We start from the raw sequence: 20,320 nt of genomic DNA, 5'->3' as shown, positions 1-20,320 counted from the left end.
GTATGTTCCTATTACCATTTTCTTAATTGTTTTGTGTTTGTTATTGTAGGTCTTTTCCTTGTCTTGTGTTTCCTGCCTAGAGAAGTTCCTTTAACATTTGTTGTAAAGCTGGTTTGGTGGTGCTGAATTCTCTTAGCTTTTGCTTGTCTGTAAAGGTTTTAGTTTCTCCATCAAATCTGAATGAGATCCTTGCTGGGTAGAGTAATCTTGGTTGTAGGTTTTTCCCCTTCATCACTTTAAATATGTCCTGCCACTCCCTTCTGGCTTGCAGAGTTTCTGCTGAAAGATCAGCTGTTAAACTTATGGGGATTCCCTTGTGTGTTATTTGCTGTTTTTCTCTTGCTGCTTTTAATATTTTTTCTTTGTATTTAATTTTGATAGTTTTATTAACATGTGTCTTGACATGTTTCTCCTTGGGTTCATCCTGTATGGGACTCTCTGTGCTTGCTGGACTTGATTAACTATTTTCTTTCCCATATTAGGGAAGTTTTCAGCTATGGTCTCTTCAAATATTTTCTCAGCCCCTTTCTTTTTCTCTTCTTCTTCTGGGATCCCTATAATTCGAATGGTGGTGCATTTAATGTTGTCCCAGAGGTCTCTGGGACTGTCCTCAATTCTTTTCATTCTTTTTTCTTTATTCTGCTCTGCAATAGTTATTTCCACTGTTTTATCTTCTAGGTCACTTATCCGTTCTTCTGCCTCAGTTATTCTGCTTTTGATCCCTTCTAGAGAATTTTTAATTTCATTTATTGTGTTTTCAACACTGTTTATTTGCTCTTTAGTTCTTCTAGGTCCTTGCTAAATGTTTCTTGTATTTTCTCCATTCTATTTCCAAGATTTGGGATCATCTTTACTGTTATTATTCTGAATTCTTTTTCAGGTAGACTGCCTATTTCCTCTTCATTTATTAGGTCTAGTGGGTTTTTACCTTGCTCCTTCATCTGCTGTGTGTTTCTCTGTCTTCTCATTTTGCTTAACTTACTGTTTTGGGGGTCTTCTTTTCACAGGCTGCAGGTTCGTAGTTCCCATTGTTTTTGGTGTCTGCCTGCAGTGGCTAAGATTGGTTCAGTGAGTTGTGTAGGCTTCCTGGTGGAGGGGACTAGTGCCTGTGTTCTGGTGGATGAGGGTGGATCTTCTGTTTCTGGTGGGCAGGTCCACGTCTGGTGGTGTGTTTTGGGGGTGTCTGTGACCTTATTATGATTTTAGGCAGCCTCTCTGCTAATGGATGGGGTTGTGTTCCTATCTTGCTAGTTGTTTGGCTTAGGCTGTCCAGCACTGTAGCTTGCTGGTCGTTGAGTGAAGCTGGGTCTTGGCATTGAGTTGGAGATCTCTGGGAGATTTTCACCGTTTGATATTACGTGGAGCTGGGAGGTCTCTTGTGGACCAGTGTCTTGAACTTGGCTCTCCCACCTCAGAGGCACAGCCCTGATGCCTGGGTGGAGCACCAAGAGCCTGTCATCCACACAGCTCAGAATAAAAGGGAGAAAAAAGAAAGAATGAAAAAGATAAAATAAAGTTGTTAGAATAAAAAATAAAAAATAATTTTTTAGAAAATATAAAAAGTAATAAAAAAAAGAAAGAAGATAGCAAGCAAATCAAAAAACAAATCCACCAATGATAACAAGCGCTAAAACCTATACCAAAAAAACAAAAACAAAAAACGTACAGACAGCACCCTAGGACAAATGGTAAAAGCCAAGCTATACAGACAAAATCACACACAGAAGCATACATATACGCACTCACAAAACGAGAAAAAGGGAAAAATATATATGTATCGTTGCTCCCAAAGTCCACTGCCTCAATTTGGGATGATTCATTGTCTATTCAGGTATTCCACAGATGCAGGTACATCAAGTTGTCTGTGGAGATTTAATCCGCTGCTCCTGAGGCTGCTGGGAGAGATTTCCCTTTCTCTTCTTTGTTCGCACAGTTCCCGGGGTTCAGCTTTGGATTTGGACCTGCCTCTGCGTGTAGGTCGCCTGAGGGCATCTGTTCTTCGCTCAGACAGGACGGGGTTAAAGGAGCAGCTGCTTCGGGGGCTCTGGCTCACTCAGGCGGGGGGGAGGGAGCAGTACGGAGGCGGGGCGAGCCTGCGGCGGCAGAGGCCAGCGTGAAGTTGCAGCAGCCTGAGGCGCGCCGTGCGTTCTCCTGGGTAAGTTGTCCCTGGATCACGGGACCCTGGCAGTGGCGGGCTGCACAGGCTCCTGGGAGGGGCGGTGTGGAGAGTGACCTGGGCTCCCACACAGGCTTCTTGGTGGCGGCAGCAACAGCCTTAGCGTCTCATTCCCGTCTCTGGGGTCCGCGCTGATAACCGCGGCTCACGCCCATCTCTGGAGCTCCTTTAAGCGGCGCTCTGAATCCCCTCTCCTCGCGCACCAGGAAACAAACAGGCAAGAAAAAATCTCTTGCCTGTTTGGCAGCTCCAGACTTTTTCCCGGACTCCCTCCCAGCTAGCCGCGGCGCACTAGCCCCTTCAGGCTGTGTTCACGCCGCCAACCCCAGTCCTCTCCCTGCGATCCAACCGAAGCCCGAGCCTCAGCTCCCAGCCCCCGCCTGCCCCGGCGGGTGAGCAGACAAGCCTCTAGGGCTGGTGAGTGCTGGTCGGCGCCAAGCCTCTATGCGGGAACCTCTCCGCTTTGCCCTCCGCACCCCTGTGGCTGCGCTCTCCTCCGTGGCTCCGAAGCTTCCCCCCTCCGCCACCCGCAGTCTCCGCCCGCAAAGGGGCTTCCTAGTGTGTGGAAACCTTTCCTCCTTCATGGCTCCCTCCCACTGGTGCAGGTCCCGTCCCTATTCTTTTGTTTCTGTTTTTTCTTTTTTCTTTTGCCCTACCCAGGTACATGGGGAGTTTCTTGCCTTTTGGGAGGTCTGAGGTCTTCTGGCAGCGTTCAGTAGGTGTTCTGTAGGAGTTGTTCCTCATGTAATTGTATTTCTGCTGTATTTGTGGGGAGGAAGGTGATCTCCGCGTCTTACTCTTCCGCCATCTTGAAGCTCCTTCTCAGTCTTTCCATAATCTAAAAGCTGTTAAAATATAGAATATGGAATATGAAGGGTGACAAGTTCTTCTGCTTTTGAAGCCCCATTCTGTCTCTATGATGAGCATTAATCCAGTCCCAGACTATGCAGCTACTGAATGTAGTAGATGGGTGAGAGAAAAATTAGTCCTAGAAAAACAGGGCATTCCTCAGAATATTCAGCCAGGATTCATTCTGACCGCACATGGCAGAAATCCAACTGGAACACGTTTACTCAGAGACTGGAATTTATCGGTTATTTACTCAGACTTTAGGAATCACAAAGCATTAACTAGTCTCAGAAATGACCGAGAACAGGGATTTGAAAGACATCAGGTGTTGCTCATTCTTTGCGTCTTCACCTTAGTATTTTCTCTCATCATTCAGGCTTTTTATAGCTGACTAGCTAATTCATCATGGCAGTGCCAGCTCTCGAGCTAGTGTATTTCCGTTGTGCTATGCAAGGCACGTTACATGTCATACTTCAGTCCTCAGGTTAAAAAGTCATAGAGGAATAAATTAATTAGTCTTTTTTTGCTCAAGTGTCCAAAAATAGAGTTCTTGGGTACAATGATTAGGTAATTCCCTCTACAACAGTGTGGTTGGGTTCAGGGGAGGAACAGTCCCCCCACATAAGGTGCCATGCTATTCCTGGGATGTTCAGTAATTTAGAAAATTCATCAGTCTGAGACTGTTAGCTAGAAACTGGTTATCATTTAATAGGAAAAAACTAATGTACTAGATTATAAAATTGCTAGTAATATGAAGAGGTCAAAAAATGAAAATGGTTTCTGTGTGTGTGTGTGTGTGTGTGTGTGTGTGTTTGTGAAAGAGAGAGAGATTTCATGTCTCACTGGTGCTGAAAAGAATGATTTTTATTTCTTCTCGTCTGTTCGTTTTTAGAAAATGAAATCCAGTAGCTAATGGTTTAGACGTCCATATAAGATAGGTGTTAGAGGTCTCTTGTGATAAAAGAATATTTATGTAACAATGAAATGATGAAGATATAAATGATAGGAACGTCAGTCAAAACTAAGAGAAGATTTCCTAAGTCAAATCCTTGATATGGTATGACTCTGAAAGTGTTTTCTCTCTTTTTACTCTTTTTTTCATTTCCTGACCTTTTCTGTGACTTCCCTAAAACTGACTAAATCTTTCAAGGACATTGTATTAGAATAGGCAGTCCTCATCCTAACTACCAGATGAGCAATTATATGAGTGAGCCTGGGCGAGATCATCCGAACCCAACAAGATTAATAGAAACACCCAGACCACCTGTATACTCATGAGAACTAAAAAGAAGTTGTTCAAGACACTGAATTTGGAAGTGTTTATTTGAGAATCCTGAAATATTCCAAGTCATTTTCCAGAAGCATGAAACTGGTTGTGCTAGCAGGGTAGCCACAGAGATGAAGCACTCAGCATGCTTGAGCCCATGAAAAATAGTATAATTTTCCTCAGGGGGCCCAGCACGTGCTTGTGCTGACTTGGAAGCCCCAGAGAGGGCTCTTTGGGCTGCCAGAGCCACCACAAGAGCCCAGAACCACTCTTGCTTTCCAGGAAGCGGTGGAGAGTTACCCCAGTCTGAGTGATTTCAGGATTTTCTACCTTACTTCAGAACTCCAGAATCAAGATCGCTGAAAACTGAGGCTCAGTGATGATGCCAGTTACCTGGCCAAGCTTCTAGTCAAATTATAAGTCCCTTCCAGGGCCCAGACAACTCTTGTGCTGGGCTGGAAGACCCAGAGAGTGCCTCTTGCACCACCAGAACTACTAAAAACTTTCTAAGTCTACTTGGAGGCCCAGGAACCATTTTTGCCTTCCTAGAAAAGTTGGAGAAAGTATTACCCCCTGCCTGAGTGTCCTTAGAATTTTCAACCTCACCTCAGAGCCTGGAGCCGTTGCCAAAAATTAAGGTACAACGAGGGTGTCCTCAGCCTGGCTGAGCTAATGGAACTTTTCTAAATTCCTTTCTTGTCCCAGGAAAAGTTTGTGCTGTACTGGAAGGCATAGAAATCTTACCTTACCTTTATTTTTGAAAGCTATTCACTGATCCTTAAATTCTAAGTTGACAGTTCTTTTTCTTTTTTTTTTCGCCCCCTTCAACATTTAAAGATGATGCTTCATCTATGGCTCACAAAATATCTCAGGAAGTCTGTTGTCATTCTCGTATCTGTTCCTGTGTACGCGGTGTGTCTTCTTTTCTCTGGCACCTTTTAAGACTTTCTCATCACTGGTTTTTAGCAACTTGTTATGTTCTGCTTTGCTCTGATCTCTTTATGTTTATGTGGCTTAAGTTTCATTGAGATTCTTGAATCTGAAATCTTAGATACATGAGTTCATAGTTTTTATCAAATTTGGAAATTTTTTGGATATATTACTTTAATTTTTTTTCTACTGTCCTCTTTCAAGAAGTCCAACTACACATATGTTAGACAGCTTAGATTAATATACTGTTTTCTTTATCTTTTAAAAAATTATGCTTCAGTTTGGAAACTTTTATTTCTTTATAATCGATCCCTTATTCTACACTCTCTATTGTGTTGTTTATCCCATCCACTGTAGTTGCCATTTCAAATATTGTAATTTTCATCTCTGATTGGGGCTTTTTAGTACTTTCTATTTCCATCCATATCATATTTATGTTTTTATGTATATTCTTGAGTATCATGTATATCATATTCACAATAGATTTTTAAAGGCTTTTGTCTACTAAGTTCATCATCTGTATTACTTCTGAGTCTATTTCTATTTACTAATTTTTCTCTGGTAATGAACCATATTTTCCTGTTACTTTGCACCCCTGATCATTTTTGATTGGATGCTGTACATTATAAATCTTACTTTGTTGGATTTTGTTGTATTTCTTAAAGAGTGTTGGTCTTTGTTCTGGCACATAGTTAAAGTATTGAGATGGTTTGGATCCAGTGAAAACTTGTTTTTAAGCTTTGTTAGTTCTGTCCAGTAGCCTTTAGTTTAGAGCTAATTAGGTATCACTCCTAAGAAAATTTGTTTCTGAATATTCTATCCAATGTCCCATGATTTATGAGGTCTCTCTACTCTGGCTGGTGAAAAGCAAACTATTCATAAGTATTCTGCAAAAATTCTTTGGTCTTTCAAGTGGTACTTTTTGGAGTCTTACGGAGTTTTCACTTCAAGTTTGTTGAGATCAGCATTTAGACAAACATTTAAGGGTAACCTCTTTGCAGAGTTCCAGAGCTCTATCTCTCTCAGTGAAACTCTCTTTTCTCTGGTATTCTGCCCCATGGGTCTATTCAGATCTCCTTTCTCATATTCCAGCCTCTGTCTACTTAGCTTGTTGACTACTGGACTTTATTTGGATTTCTGTCCCTAAGAAGTGCCCTGGAAATGGCATTAGGTAGTACACTGGAGCAATTGTGGGTTCATCTCATTGTCAAGACGCTTGCACTGACTTTTGTCCAAGACTAAATGTAGTTGTTTCAGATATTTGTCCATTTTTCTAAGCGTCTATGATGGGAGGGAAATTCCTATAGCAATTAATTCTTCATGGAAAGTTTTGTTTTAATTGGTGGCTGAGTATACTTATGTTTTCCATATTTTAAAACATATTCTAATATATATAGAATCTAAAAAAAAAGTGGTTATGAAGAACCTAGGGGCAGGACAGGAATAAAGACACAGATGTAGAGAATGGACTTGAGGACACGGGGAGGGGGAAGGGTAAGCTGGGACGAAGTGAGAGAGTGGCATGGACTAATATACACTACCAAATGTAAAATAGATAGCTAGTGGGAAGCAACCGCATAGCACAGGGAGATCAGCTTGGTGCTTTGTGACCACCTAGAGGGATGGGATGGGGAGGGTGGGAGGGAGACGCAAGAGGGAGGAGATATGGGGATATAAGTATATGTATACCTGATTCACTTTGTTATAAAGCAGAAACTAACATACCATTGTAAAGCAATTATACTCCAATAAAGATGTTTAAAAATAATAATTGAATTTTTAAAGTTTTCTCATACTATTATAGTTGCTGTGGGTGATTTAATATTTATAAGTTGAGATTCTTGCTTTCCAGGAGGATTCAAAGGATAAATATATTAAAGACTCAGTGAAGGGATGACTTTGCTGGCGACTGATTGTATACATAGAAATCAGAAAGAACTTCAAAGATTTGAGTCTGTTTAAATTGAAGAAACCTTTCCAAGGTATGTTGTGATTTCTTACTACTTTTTCAGTGAACTAACATTTTTTAAGTTAAAAAAGTAAGACATTAATTTTGATAGTTGATAATATTGAAGATTGACTCTAGCCAAAAAAAAAAAAAAAAAGAAACTCCCTTTTTTTGAACATTTAAGGAAAAATCCAAGAAAATCCAAGAGAATCTTCAGATAAATTCTTATACTAATAGGACAGTTAATCAATAGGACTAATAGGACAGTTTGTTGATGTAAGATTTTTGTTCTGCGGGTATAAAGTTACAGTTATAAAAGATGCATAAGTTCTAGAAATCTGCTGTACAACATCCTGCCTATAATTAACAATACAGCATTGTGCAATTAAAAATTTGTTAAAAGAGTAGATCTTATGTGTCTTACCACAGAACAAAACAAAACAAAAACAAAACCAATAAAACAAGCAGAAAACCCCAAAGGTTTTTTATATGGATGGATATGTTTATTACCTCAATTATGATAATGGTATCATGGCTGTCTGTGTATATTCAAATTCATCAGATTGTAAACATTAAATATGTGAAGTTTTTTCTTTGTCAATTATAGCTCAACAAAGCTGGAAAAACCACCTGTACACATTGTTCATAGCAGCTTTAATTGTAATAGCCCAAATTTGGAAACAGCCCAGATGTCCTTCATTCATCAAATTAATGGTTAAATAAACTGTAGTATGTCCCTACAATGGATTATTGATCAGCTAAAAAATAAAATAAAATTGAAAAAGAACAAGCTACTGATACATGTAAGAACTTGGATGGATCTCCGGGCATTATGGTGAGTGAGAAAAAAAGATAATCTCAAAAAGTTACATAATGTATATTTCAATTTCTGCATCATTCTTGAAAAGACAAAGTTAAAGAAATGGAGAACAGATCAGTGGTTAGGGAAGGAGGGAGGTGTGACTTTAAAATGGTATCTCCAGGGGGTTCCTTTGTGGTGACATAACAGTTCTATATCTCAATTAAGATGGTGGTTTATATGAATCTAAACATGATAAAAAATACATAAAGCTATACACAAAAATATACCAAAAAGAGAATTTGTGCAGAAACTGGTGACATTTAAATAAAGTTTTTAGGGTAATTAATTGTATTTCATCAATGTCAATTTCCTGGTTTTGATCATGTATGTACTATAGTAATATAAGATGTTAGCATTGAGGGACACTAAGTGATGGGTACATGGGACCTTTCTGCACTATTTTTACAAGTTATGGAGCCTATAATTATTTCAGGATAAAAATTTTAAAGCACAATTAATTGTATAATTTTGAATACTAGAAAAACCAGAAAATGTAATTTAAAAAAAAATTTACCATAGCAATAAAGCATACATATTACCCTAATAATAACTATAAAAATATACTGAAGGGAAAATAAATCTGTAAGACACTTAAGAGAGAAAATCTTAAACCTTTTTTTAAAAGTTTATTTATTTTTGGCTGTGCTGGGTCTTCATTGCTGCGCATGGGCTTTCTCTAGTTGTGGCGAGTGGGGGCTACGCTTCGTTGCGGTGCGCAGGCTTCTCATTGCGGTGGCTTCTCTTCTTGCGGAGCACAGGTTCTAGGCGTGTGGACTTCAGTAGTTGTGGCGCACGGGCTCAGTAGTTGTGGCTCGTGGGCTCTAGAGCACAGGCTCAGTAGTTGTGGCTCACGGGCTTAATTGCTCCATGGCATGTGGGATCTTCCTGGACCAGGGCTCAAACCCGTGTCCCCTGCATTGGCAGGTGGATTCTTAACCACTGTGCCACCAGGGAAGTCCATTAAACCTCTTTTTAAGAAAACCTAAATACATGGAGAGATATACATGTTTATACATGATTAGTCAATATGATAAATATGTTCGTTTTCCCTAAATTATATGTTCTATGTAATTCTGATCAAAGTACCAACCAGGTTTTTAATGAAACTTGAAAGGCTAATTATAAAATTTACATGAAAGCACAAAGGCCCAAATATATCAAAGATGCTCCTGAAAAAGTATAAAGTTGGAGAATGTGTCCTATGCCATCCAAAATATAACAAGGATATATTAAATTAAATGCAGTATCGTATTCAAACAAGGATAAAAAGATGGACTAGAGAGAATAAGTATCCTGGAAACACACCCATGCATACTTGGAAAATTGAGTTACAAAACAGGTAGCATGTCAAATCAGTGGACTCTTTGGAAATATGTTGAGGCTATAGGTTAACTATAAAACAAAACATAAATATAAAACACATATATTAGAATCGATTCCAGGTAGATTAAGTATCAATATATGAAAACTAAGAATTTAAATTTTAGCAGATAAAAGACTATCTTATTGCTTCAGGATAGTGAAGATTTTCTTATATAAAATACAAAAATTGCAGTCCCTAAAATAGTGATTGACGAAATTCAATATAATAAATTAAACAGTGTGCATCAAACAATGCTATAAAAATTGAAAAGATATGTACCAGACTTTTAGAACAGATTTACAATGATCTACACACAATACAAAATAAAACATGAACAAACATTATGAGCTGGTAATTCATTGAAATGGAACTCAACCGGAAGTATACAATTTCAATAATAATCAGTGAGTTAAAATTAAAACCACAATGAGATGTTATTTTAGAACCAGCAGACAAGAAAACACTAAGAGTCTGACAATACAAATGCTCATTTATATAGGGAGCAATGTGTAAATCACATACACTCGAGGTAAGGTATTATAAGCACTTTATATATCTATTTGCTAATATCTAATTAATATGACAATACAAAAGACCTATAGCTAGGCAGTTCCTCTCCCAGGAATTGTTTGAACATCTCATATTAGTATTTATTTAGAGGTTCATAGTAGCCCTTTTACTATGTAAATTAACCCATTGTTATTCATATTGTACATGTATTTGGTATGTTTTTATAATGAAAAAAATTTTAATTTATGTATAATGTAGTTCTATCTTTATTAGATTTTAAAAATAACATTATGCTGCATTTGCAAAAAGATTTTGAATGCTTTGTTCTACTCTTTGGAATGAATTAAATTGCATTGAAGTTATCTATTCATTTTATGTCAGTAGTTTCACTCATGCCAAGGTTTAAAATTTATTTATATTGTATTTAGCAAAATAATTCCTTATGATTTTTTTCTAATATACTCTGTAGATGTATTTTTCCATTCTCCTTTGTTTTCTTCTTTATTTCCACTGAATTAGCTTAGCTAGTGGTTTATCTATTTTATTTTTTTCCCATTTGCATTTTCAAAGAACCACATCATTGATTTATTTATTAGTTGTGATTTTCTGTTTTCTAGTTCATTAATTTCAGCTTTTATATTACTTAGTTTCTTCCTCCAACTTTCCTTGTTTTATTTTTCTGTATTTTTTCTAACTTGTTCGGTTTAATGGTCAATAAGTTTTCATTTCTTCTTAGTTTGTATTGTAAATATTTAAAGCTATGCTTTTCTCTTTCCAGAGTGCAATCCATTGATTCTAGTATATAATATTTTCAGTATCAACATTCCTAGATATTTTGAAATTGTGTTCTTGATTTATTTTATTTAAATAGTTTTTAAGGCTATTTCTTAGCCTTAAAAATTTCAATTGTTTTGTTTCCAGTTTTACTATGAATTTCTAGTTTTACTGCACTATGATCAGAATATATAATTTTATTTTTTTATAAAATATTTTAATTCCCTTTTTATTCAGTTAATTAAGATGGTTTTTGTACCCCTGAAAAGAAAGTTTGCGTTCTATCTTTATAGTCTGAATTCTAAAAAAAATTAATTTGATTTCTTTTATGTTTACTCATGTTTTTTATTTGCTTTTTAGTGCTGATGGAAATAAATTAATGTCTTCTAATTTATCTTTGCTTCTGTGTTTCTCCTTGCATTTCTTGTAGTTTTTATTTATGAATATCGAAGCTCTTCTGTTTGATTTTAAAGTCATAATAAAGTCTCCTCATTACAACTATCATGATTCTCAACTTTTAGGTTTTCCTTAATTGTTTCAAATTAGTTTTTATTAATATTGATATTGGGATATTTGAAAGAAAAATACTTATGATAGATTTTCATGATTCAGTTTACTCTTTATTTTTAGAGTGCCCTTCTTTTTCTTCAGCAAAGTTTATTTTTCCACCTTCAGTTCAAACTGTTGATGTAAGATTATGCTTCTTGTTTTCTTTTTGTTTGCATTTTCTGGATATATCTTTAACCATACTATTACTTTCAGACTTCTTGTTTCAGTTTTAGCTTTGTCTCATATTTAACAAATAATTGTTTTTTTCCCTTTGAACTGCTGATTACAAACATACATGTATGTGTGTGTGCGTGTCTAGGCGCACACATGTGTATATTCACCTTTTTTTATATTATGTTTTCAATATTTCTTTCTTTTAATCATCCTTTAAAATCTTTGTTTGATTTGCATTGTCTTTGTCTTGTGTTTCTTATATGTTTCTCTTCTGAACATCTACGGGGCTTCATGATGAAGCCATGACAGCTATGGTGGTTCATTTGTGTGTGTTTGTGTGTGCGTGTGCGTGTGCGTGCATGTGCGTGTATGCATGCCTTCATGTTTGTGTGTAGACTTTTTTCTAGTATGATTTAGCCATTAATGCTTTTCAGATGACAAAGTTTGCAGGTCCAGGGCATTTTGCTACTCAGTTTCTTCTTCCCTTTACAAGCTCAGCAATCTGCTTTTTACAAAAGTTGTGCATTTGTTTATATGGATACCCCCAGCCAGCCCCTGTCTCTCAGTAGTGCTAAACAAGTTTCAAGGAGGCTATCACCGCAAGTTCATGCAGCACAGCTTTGGAATTCCAAGCATGAAATCCTTGGTCTTGCTCCTACTTTGGAGGCCTTTTGATCTACCTGCCCTGAAAGATCTGCTGGTTCTGTGTCCTCTGTGGTGGTCCCGTTCACCTAGTACCCTTGGTTGTCCTTTTCACATGGCACATAGGGTTACAGGTATTTGCTAGTCCATATATATTTTTTCTCTGCTTCTCATTCACCTTTATTCCAGTTGGTTTCAGAGCAGAGTGGGGATAGATAGAAAAGAGCTCAGTCATATGAAAGTGTTTAATAATTATGAAAAGTGATTTTTAAACATCTCCAATTATAATAAATTCTCTTAGAGTATCTTCCTCTCTCCCTTAGATCACTGTACAGTGTTCAATATTTGCTTCTTGTTTGATAGCTGATAGATTGCCAGGGTTAATGTATGGGCTATGAACACATTCAAAATCCTAGAAACATTTGTCTAATTTGATTTTTATGTCAGTGTTCACATCCCTGTATTTAGGTTATCATGAAAAGGAAGACTCTTACTGGGTTTTGCTTGTTTAGTATTCAAGAGAGATTTCCTCTTAAATCTCCTTCAATATATCAACTTTGTGCAATATAGAATAAGAGATTAAGATGCTGCATATGTCAATATACTTTTCCATAAATTAAAAGAACATTTAGTCTTTGTAGACTATCATTTATTTAAAACATATCTAGTACCACTGACTTCCATCTTTATGAGGGCAAGTATAACAACTCATGTATTTATATTTACAGAAAGAAGACAGTCATGGAGCTTATAGTAGTATGATATACAAGACTGCTAGCTAGTGTTGATCATCTACAATATGCTAAGCACCATACCAAGCAATATGTTTATTTCATTTTGTTTGATCCCCTCAACAATTAAGATGGATTTGTTCTTTCATCTAACAAAAATTATAAGTGCTGTGCTGAGGAGAAGAATTACATTAAAGATAAGAACAAGGATTTTAAACGAGAGGATGGAACAGTCTTTCTTAGATTTGAAGTCTATCATTCTGGCTGCTGAATGATATCAAATGGAGTAGGAATAAACAGATAACAGAGAAAATTTAGGACAAGATAAAGCATTATATTTTTTCTAAGGACAACCAGAAGACTTGGGTTATTTTTTAAAGGGTTATGAGGAATAGATTGATGTAAAAATTTTTTAAGAATAATATTCTTGCCACTGTGTAGGTAATACTTCTGAGGGAAATGTGAGTAGAAAAAGATGAGTCGTGATACTGTTGTCATGTTCTGGGTAAGTGATGATGGTGGACTAGACTGGGATTTAGGCAGAGAAATGGAGAGAAATTAATCACACCTACAGTTAGAGAAGAAGGTGAATGTAGAGAGGATTCTTGAGTTAATCACCTAAGCAATTGGGTGAGAATGGTGTTGCTTTTACCGTTATGTGAAAGATTGGGGTTCAGAGGGATGGGAAACTATTTTCTAGGACACTTAAAATATATCTGACTATGCAACTCCCAAGAAGAATCTTAAGTAGGCAAATGTGACGTGCAGAGTTTTTAGCTCTGAAGACTGGGCTTGGCTTAGAGATATTTATCTTGGAACTGTGAAATGGAGAGAATGTAAAGAGAGAAGAAAGGAGTTTTGAATTGATCCTGAATATGTCATCACAGTTATCACTTACCTACAGTCTGTGGTTGTTACTAGTTCTTTAGGCAGAAAGGCACAAGGCACATTTCCAGATCTCCAGAACGGTGGGAAGGTATCACTAGGCTGAAAACAAGCCTTTGTGAAATTAGTAAAGAGAGCTTTCCGTAGAATCTGATGGTCCTCACCCCTATTGGGTGATTTCTTTCATAGTGTGATGCCTTCATGAAACTTAAAGGCCAGGAGGGTTTGCCTTTCTGGCAGGGAGAATGTTGTTATGTCTCATGCTTTATACAGTATCTTCATTCAGTTACATTATTATAACCTTTATTTACATTGTAGGAAATTATTTTCCTGCATTGTACATTTTGGTGTTTTTCTTTAAGTCACCATTACGCTAATGTTAGAAAAATTAAAAATTAGATTCTGCTGTACCCATTTCAAAAGTAGCCAGAATAAAGCTTTAGTCACCAGTTTAAAATATAAGTTCAAGTATGTTTCTGGAATAAAAATGTGGGTTTGGAGTAACAGTGTGTGATGAAGACCTTCAGAGGACCCAAACCAATGTGCTCTAATTATTAAAGTTGTATATAAAAAATACTCTAAGACCAACTTGCTTCACATTTATCTTTTTCATTTCAATAATGTTATTCAACATGTGGCAATGAAAGCTGCATTATGTTTTTGGATACTAACAAGGCATTTAACAAATATTTCATGCTATCCTTATAAGCAAAATTGAGACATATGTGCTGAATATTAGTATAATCTGGTGCCTTCCTAAATAATGGAATAAGCGTGCCAAAAATGTGTATAATTATCTGTCAGCATCAACAAGAAAGGAGCATTTTGGTAGAGATGCCATTAAACTGTTATGAATTTCATAGCTGTTTAATATTTTAATAATATTTTGCTAATTTACAAACTAATTTATTAGTTTAATATTTTAATAATATTTCAATAAAATACAAATAAAGCTGAAAAGTATTATTTGCACTTATTTTTTTCAAAAATAATTCAATTATAGCCAGGAAAATTATAAACTATCTAAACATTTTTGCCTAATAAATGCTCATAACTGTGTCTATATCTGTGTATATATGCATGTTTGAATGTGAGTTAACATTTCCAGCTGTAGATTCAATAAAAACAGAGCAAGTTCACTAGGAGCTTGTGCAAGACTTTCTAAACACAAAGTACAAGGAAGTACTTTCTAAACACAAAGTACGAGGAAGTACAATTTCCTTGTAGAAGTACAAGGAAATGTAAAGCAAGTCAAAGCAATGATCCAGATGGCAGAAGACAGAAGGCAAGGAAGAAATGATGAGTCTGTGGGTATATAGTGCTGTCCAGGGCTTCAGTGTTTCCTTTGATTTTCTCATAAGTAGCCTGATAACAGATGCTATAGACGTTGAAATGCAGGAACCACCTCTACCTGGATGTCTCACAGGCATCTGAAATCAATATGTACAAAGCCCATCTCAATATCCACGCTGTGATATTCTCTTTTAATTCTGTCTTGCAAAGCCACCCCTTAGCCTGGGCAAGGGAGATACCTCTCTTCTTCAAGTAAACTTATATGATTCTATATCCTACAAACTTCTTGATTCTGTTTACTTCTATTTATACATATTTCCACTGTCTTATATTGTAGTAATGCTATATACTATATAATACTAATACTATATAACAGTTGCAAATAACCTTTTCACCAACATTCCTGCTTGGAATCTTCAGTTATCCAATATATATCCTGTACACCCCTCAGAGTAATTTGAAAATGTAAATCTGATCACCTCTTTCCAATGTCTGCTTATTAATTTTGGGATAAAGTTAAAGTTAATATTGTTCACTAGGAAGTTCATTATTAGGCAGGCTCTATTTATTTACCCTTCCAACTGTGCTCATTTAAAAATTTTTTTCACTCTTGGGTGCTACCTGTGAGCAATATAGAGGATGTTTAGCTTCTCAAAAGTGCAAATCTCTCTCAACTTTGAAACTTTAACTGTAGAGATTAGAGTTAGAACAAAAAATGTAAATGTTATAAACTATGGATCAAAAACTTAATGTGCAATTAATAATTATGAGCAACATCTGGGCCAGTTAGTTAAAAAAGATTGGAATTGATATTCCTTGTCAATTATATTTGTATTGATTCTCCATTTAATACATTACTAAATAATTTCTCAAGTCTATCATGCTGATCACATCTGTGATTCATACAAGTTGAGGAAAGTGGAGGATATATTACTTGGATGACAAAAATAAATATACCGGTATGGAGCAGGGAAGGTGTTTCCTTGGGGCTTTCTACCTCAGTGGGGAAGTATGAATAGAAAGAGCTCATTAAAGCAAGACTAGAAAAAAAAAACAAAAAACAAAAAACAAAACAGAGGAAGTCATTAGTGATTCAAAGATATCAAAAAATTCTAGGAAGACAAAAAGCTGAAAGAATAGAAGAAACTAATGCCTGGTGTTTTTTGATTGGATGCGAGATATTTTAGCTTGTTGGATGCTGGATATTTTGCATTCCTAAAAATATTCTTGAGCTTTCTTTGTTCTTGGAGGCAGTGAAGATTTTTGGGAACAGTCTGATGATTTTGTGTCGTGATTTTAAGCTTTGTTGGCATTTAGTTTAGGGCTAATTTTGTCTCCCTAGTGACACAGAACACTCAGTGCTCTATTCAAGCCCCAAGATATCACACACTGGCTGATGAGAACAGGAGTTATTCTGGCCCTGTGTGTGATCTCCAGTTATTGTTCCATCTATCTCTCCAGGTTTCAGGGAGTTTTTTTTAATCTACATGCTTTTTCTTTTTTAAATTAAACTTTTAATTTTAAGATAATTGTGGATTCACAAGCACTTAGAAGAAATAATACAAAGAGAGCCCATGCATCCCTTACCCAGTGATCCCAAAGATGACATTTGTCAAAACTGTAGTACAGTATCTCACAGCAAGATATTGACATTGATACAATCAAGATATGGAACAGGTCTATCACCACAAGGGTCTCCCAGTTTACACACCCACTTTCCTCCCTGTCCCTACACCTCTCCCCATACTTACTCTGGGAAACATGAATCGGCTGTTTCTAAAATTTTTCACTGAGAGAATATTATATAAATGAAATCATATATTATGTAACCTTCTGTTATTGGCTTTATTCACTCGGTATACTTCTTAACAGATTCATCCAGGTTGTTGTGTGTATCAATAGTTCATTCTTTTTTTTTTTTTTCAGGGCCATGCTAATCTTCTCTGTATTATTCCAATTTTAGTATATATGCTGCTGAAGCGAGCACTATTTTGGTTTATCTTAAACATTCCAAGTGGGTTCTAACATCAAAAATTTGTTTTGCAAATACAGTTCCTTTTGGTTTGGTTGGTTAATTTCTTCCCTGATGTGTCTTGACAGGATTAACGTTCCTCTCAACCTTAGTCTCCCTCGCTTATATTTCCCTTACCTCTTTTTTTTTTTTTTCCACACACACACACTGTATTTTATTTTTACAAGAGATAGATAGACTGACACCAAGCATTGTACATGGATGACCACAACAAAAGCAACAATGATTGCAATTACCAAACATGAAACACACTTATACTATGTCATAATATTGACATTCAGTCCAGTAATCCTCCACTGTAACAGCTCCTTTACTTTGCAGTGAAAATTGATTTGTATATTCTTTTCCTCTGAGTCCTTGTGGGATTTTTTTTTTTTTAATTCAGACAGAAAGTCACAAAAATTATACTCATCCTCATCAGTTCACTCAGTCCCATGTAATTAATTTCTTTTTTTTCATCTTGATCTTTTGTTAGCAGTTTTATGAGTTCATCAGTTTTTCATTAGAGTTCTGAAAATGCTTATTCATTCAGTTCAGCAGTACAGTCAGTTACCAGAAACCTGTACTTGTCAGAGTCTTTTCCATGAATTTCTTGAAGATGAAACTCTTTTATAGGAACATATTTGCAAAATCATCAGAGTACACCCAGAACTGTCTGTAAATGACAAAAGACTTAAAAATGACCATGGTTAAAGATTTGATGAAAGTTCATAATAATGCAGTTGACAAGAAAATTAGTTATTTCTGAGATATACATTTTAAAGTAATAACTAGGATTATTACTTATAACATTATACCAGAACATATAAGATTTTTAGACGTTTCCTGTAATGTCTGAAACATTTATATTAACATATTTCCATACATATTTCCATACAAATACAAATATAAGATTTTTAGAAATTTCATGTAATGTCTGAAACATTTATATTAACATATTTCCATACATATTTCCATACAAATACAAATATAAGATTTTTAGAAATTTCATGTAATGTCTGAAACATTTATATTAACATATTTCCATACATATTTCCATACAAATACAAATATAAGATTTTTAGAAATTTCATGTAATGTCTGAAACATTTATATTAACATATTTCCATACATATTTCCATACAAATACAAGATTTTTAGAAATTTCATGTAATGTCTGAAACATTTATATTAACATATTTCCATACATATTTCCATACAAATACAAATATAAGATTTTTAGAAATTTCATGTAATGTCTGAAACATTTATATTAACATATTTCCATACAAATAACCCAATGAAAGTTTAGTATTAGTTGTTTTGTTTGTTTTTTTATACTGCAGGTTCTTATTAGGCATCAGTTTTATACACATCAGTGTATACATGTCAATCCCAATCGCCCAATTCAGCACACCACCATCCCCACCTCACCGCAGTTTTCCCCCCTTGGTGTCCATATGTCCATTCTCTACATCTGTGTCTCAACTTCTGCCCTGCAAACTGGCTCATCTGTACCATTTTTCTACGTTCCACATACATGCATTAACATACGATATTTGTTTTTCTCTTTCTGACTTACTTCACTCTGTATGACAGTCTCTAGATCCATCCACGTCTCAACAAATGACTCAATTTCGTTCCTTTTTATGGCTGAATAATATTCCATCGTATATATGTACCACAACTTCTTTATCCATTCGTCTGTTGATGGGCATTTAGGTTGCTTCCATGACCTGGCTATTGTAAATAGTGCTGCAATGAACATTCGGGTGCACGTGTCTTTTTGAATTACGGTTTTCTCTGGGTATATGCCCAGTAGTGGGATTGCTGGGTCATAAGGTAATTCTATTTTTAGTTTTTTAAGGAACCTCCATATTGTTCTCCATAGTGGCTGTATCAATTTACATTTCCACCAACAGTGCAAGAGGGTTCCCTTTTCTCCACACCCTCTCCAGCATTTGTTGTTTGTAGATTTTCTGATGATGCCCATTCTAACAGGAGTGAGGTGATACCTCATTGTAGTTTTGATTTGCATTTCTCTAATAATTAGTGATGTTGAGCATCTTTTCATGTGCTTCGTGGCCGTCTGTATGTCTTCTTTGGAGAAATGTCTATTTAGGTCTTCTGCCCATTTTTGGATTGGGGTGTTTGTTTCTTTGATATTGAGCTGAATGAGCTGTTTATATATTTTGGAGATTAATCCTTTGTCCGTTGATTCATTTGCAAATATTTTCTCCCATTCTGAGGGTTGTCTTTTCGTCTTGTTTATGGTTTCCTTTGCTGTGCAAAAGCTTTGAAGTTTCATTAGGTCCCACTTGTTTATTTTTGTTTTTATTTCCATTACTCTAGGAGGTGGATCGAAAAAGATCTTGCTGTGATTTATGTCAAAGAGTGTTCTTCCTATGTTTTCCTCTAAGAGTTTTATAGTGTCCAGTCTTATATTTAGGTCTCTAATCCATTTTGAGTTTATTTTTGTGTATGGTGTTAGGGAGTATTCTAATTTCATTCTTTTACATGTGGCTGTCCAGTTTTCCCAGCACCACTTATTGAAGAGACTGTCTTTTCTCCATTGTATATCTTTGCCTCCTTTGTCATAGATTAGTTGACCATAGGTGCGTGGGTTAATCTCTGGGCTTTCTATCTTGTTCCATTGATCTATGTTTCTGTTTTTGTGCCAGTACCATATTGTCTTGATTACTGTAGCTTTGTAGTATAGTCTGAAGTCAGGGAGTCTGATTCCTCCAGCTCCATTTTTTTGCCTCAAGACTGCTTTGGCTATTCGGGGTCTTTTGTGTCTCCATACAAATTTTAAGATGATTTGTTCTAGCTCCGTAAAAAATGCCATTGGTAATTTGATAGGGATTGCATTGAATCTGTAGATTGCTTTGGGTAGTATACTCATTTTCACAATGTTGATTCTTCCAATCCAAGAACATGGTATATCTCTCCATCTGTTGGTATCATCTTTAATTTCTTTCATCAGTGTCTTATAGTTTTCTGCATACAGGTCTTTTGTCTCCCTAGGTAGGTTTATTCCTAGGTATTTTATTCTTTTTGTTGCAATGGTAAATGGGAGTGTTTCCATAATTTCTCTTTCAGATTTTTCATCATTAGTGTATAGGAATGCAAGAGATTTCTGTGCATTAATTTTGTAACCTGCAACTTTACCATATTCATTAATTAGCTCTAGCAGTTTTCTGGTGGCAGTTTTAGGATTCTCTATGTATAGTATCATGTCATCCGCAAACAGTGACAGTTTTACTTCTTCTTTTCCAATTTGTATTCCTTTTATTTCTTTTTCTTCTCTGATTGCCGTGGCTAGGACTTCCAGAACTATGTTGAATAATAGTGGT

At 35.9% G+C, this 20,320-nt stretch overlaps 1 pseudogene; it reads right to left on the bottom strand.

The window, feature by feature from the left end:
- Window positions 1-16,847: 16,847 nt before the first annotated feature.
- Window positions 16,848-16,940, bottom strand: LOC130708647 (U6 spliceosomal RNA; annotated as a pseudogene).
- Window positions 16,941-20,320: the final 3,380 nt, after the last annotated feature.

The sequence above is a fragment of the Balaenoptera acutorostrata genome, chromosome 7, assembly GCF_949987535.1.
Source record: "Balaenoptera acutorostrata chromosome 7, mBalAcu1.1, whole genome shotgun sequence".
NCBI lineage: Eukaryota > Metazoa > Chordata > Mammalia > Artiodactyla > Balaenopteridae > Balaenoptera > Balaenoptera acutorostrata.
Note: the sequence above shows the minus strand (reverse complement) of the source record. Positions and strands in the feature narration are given on the sequence as shown.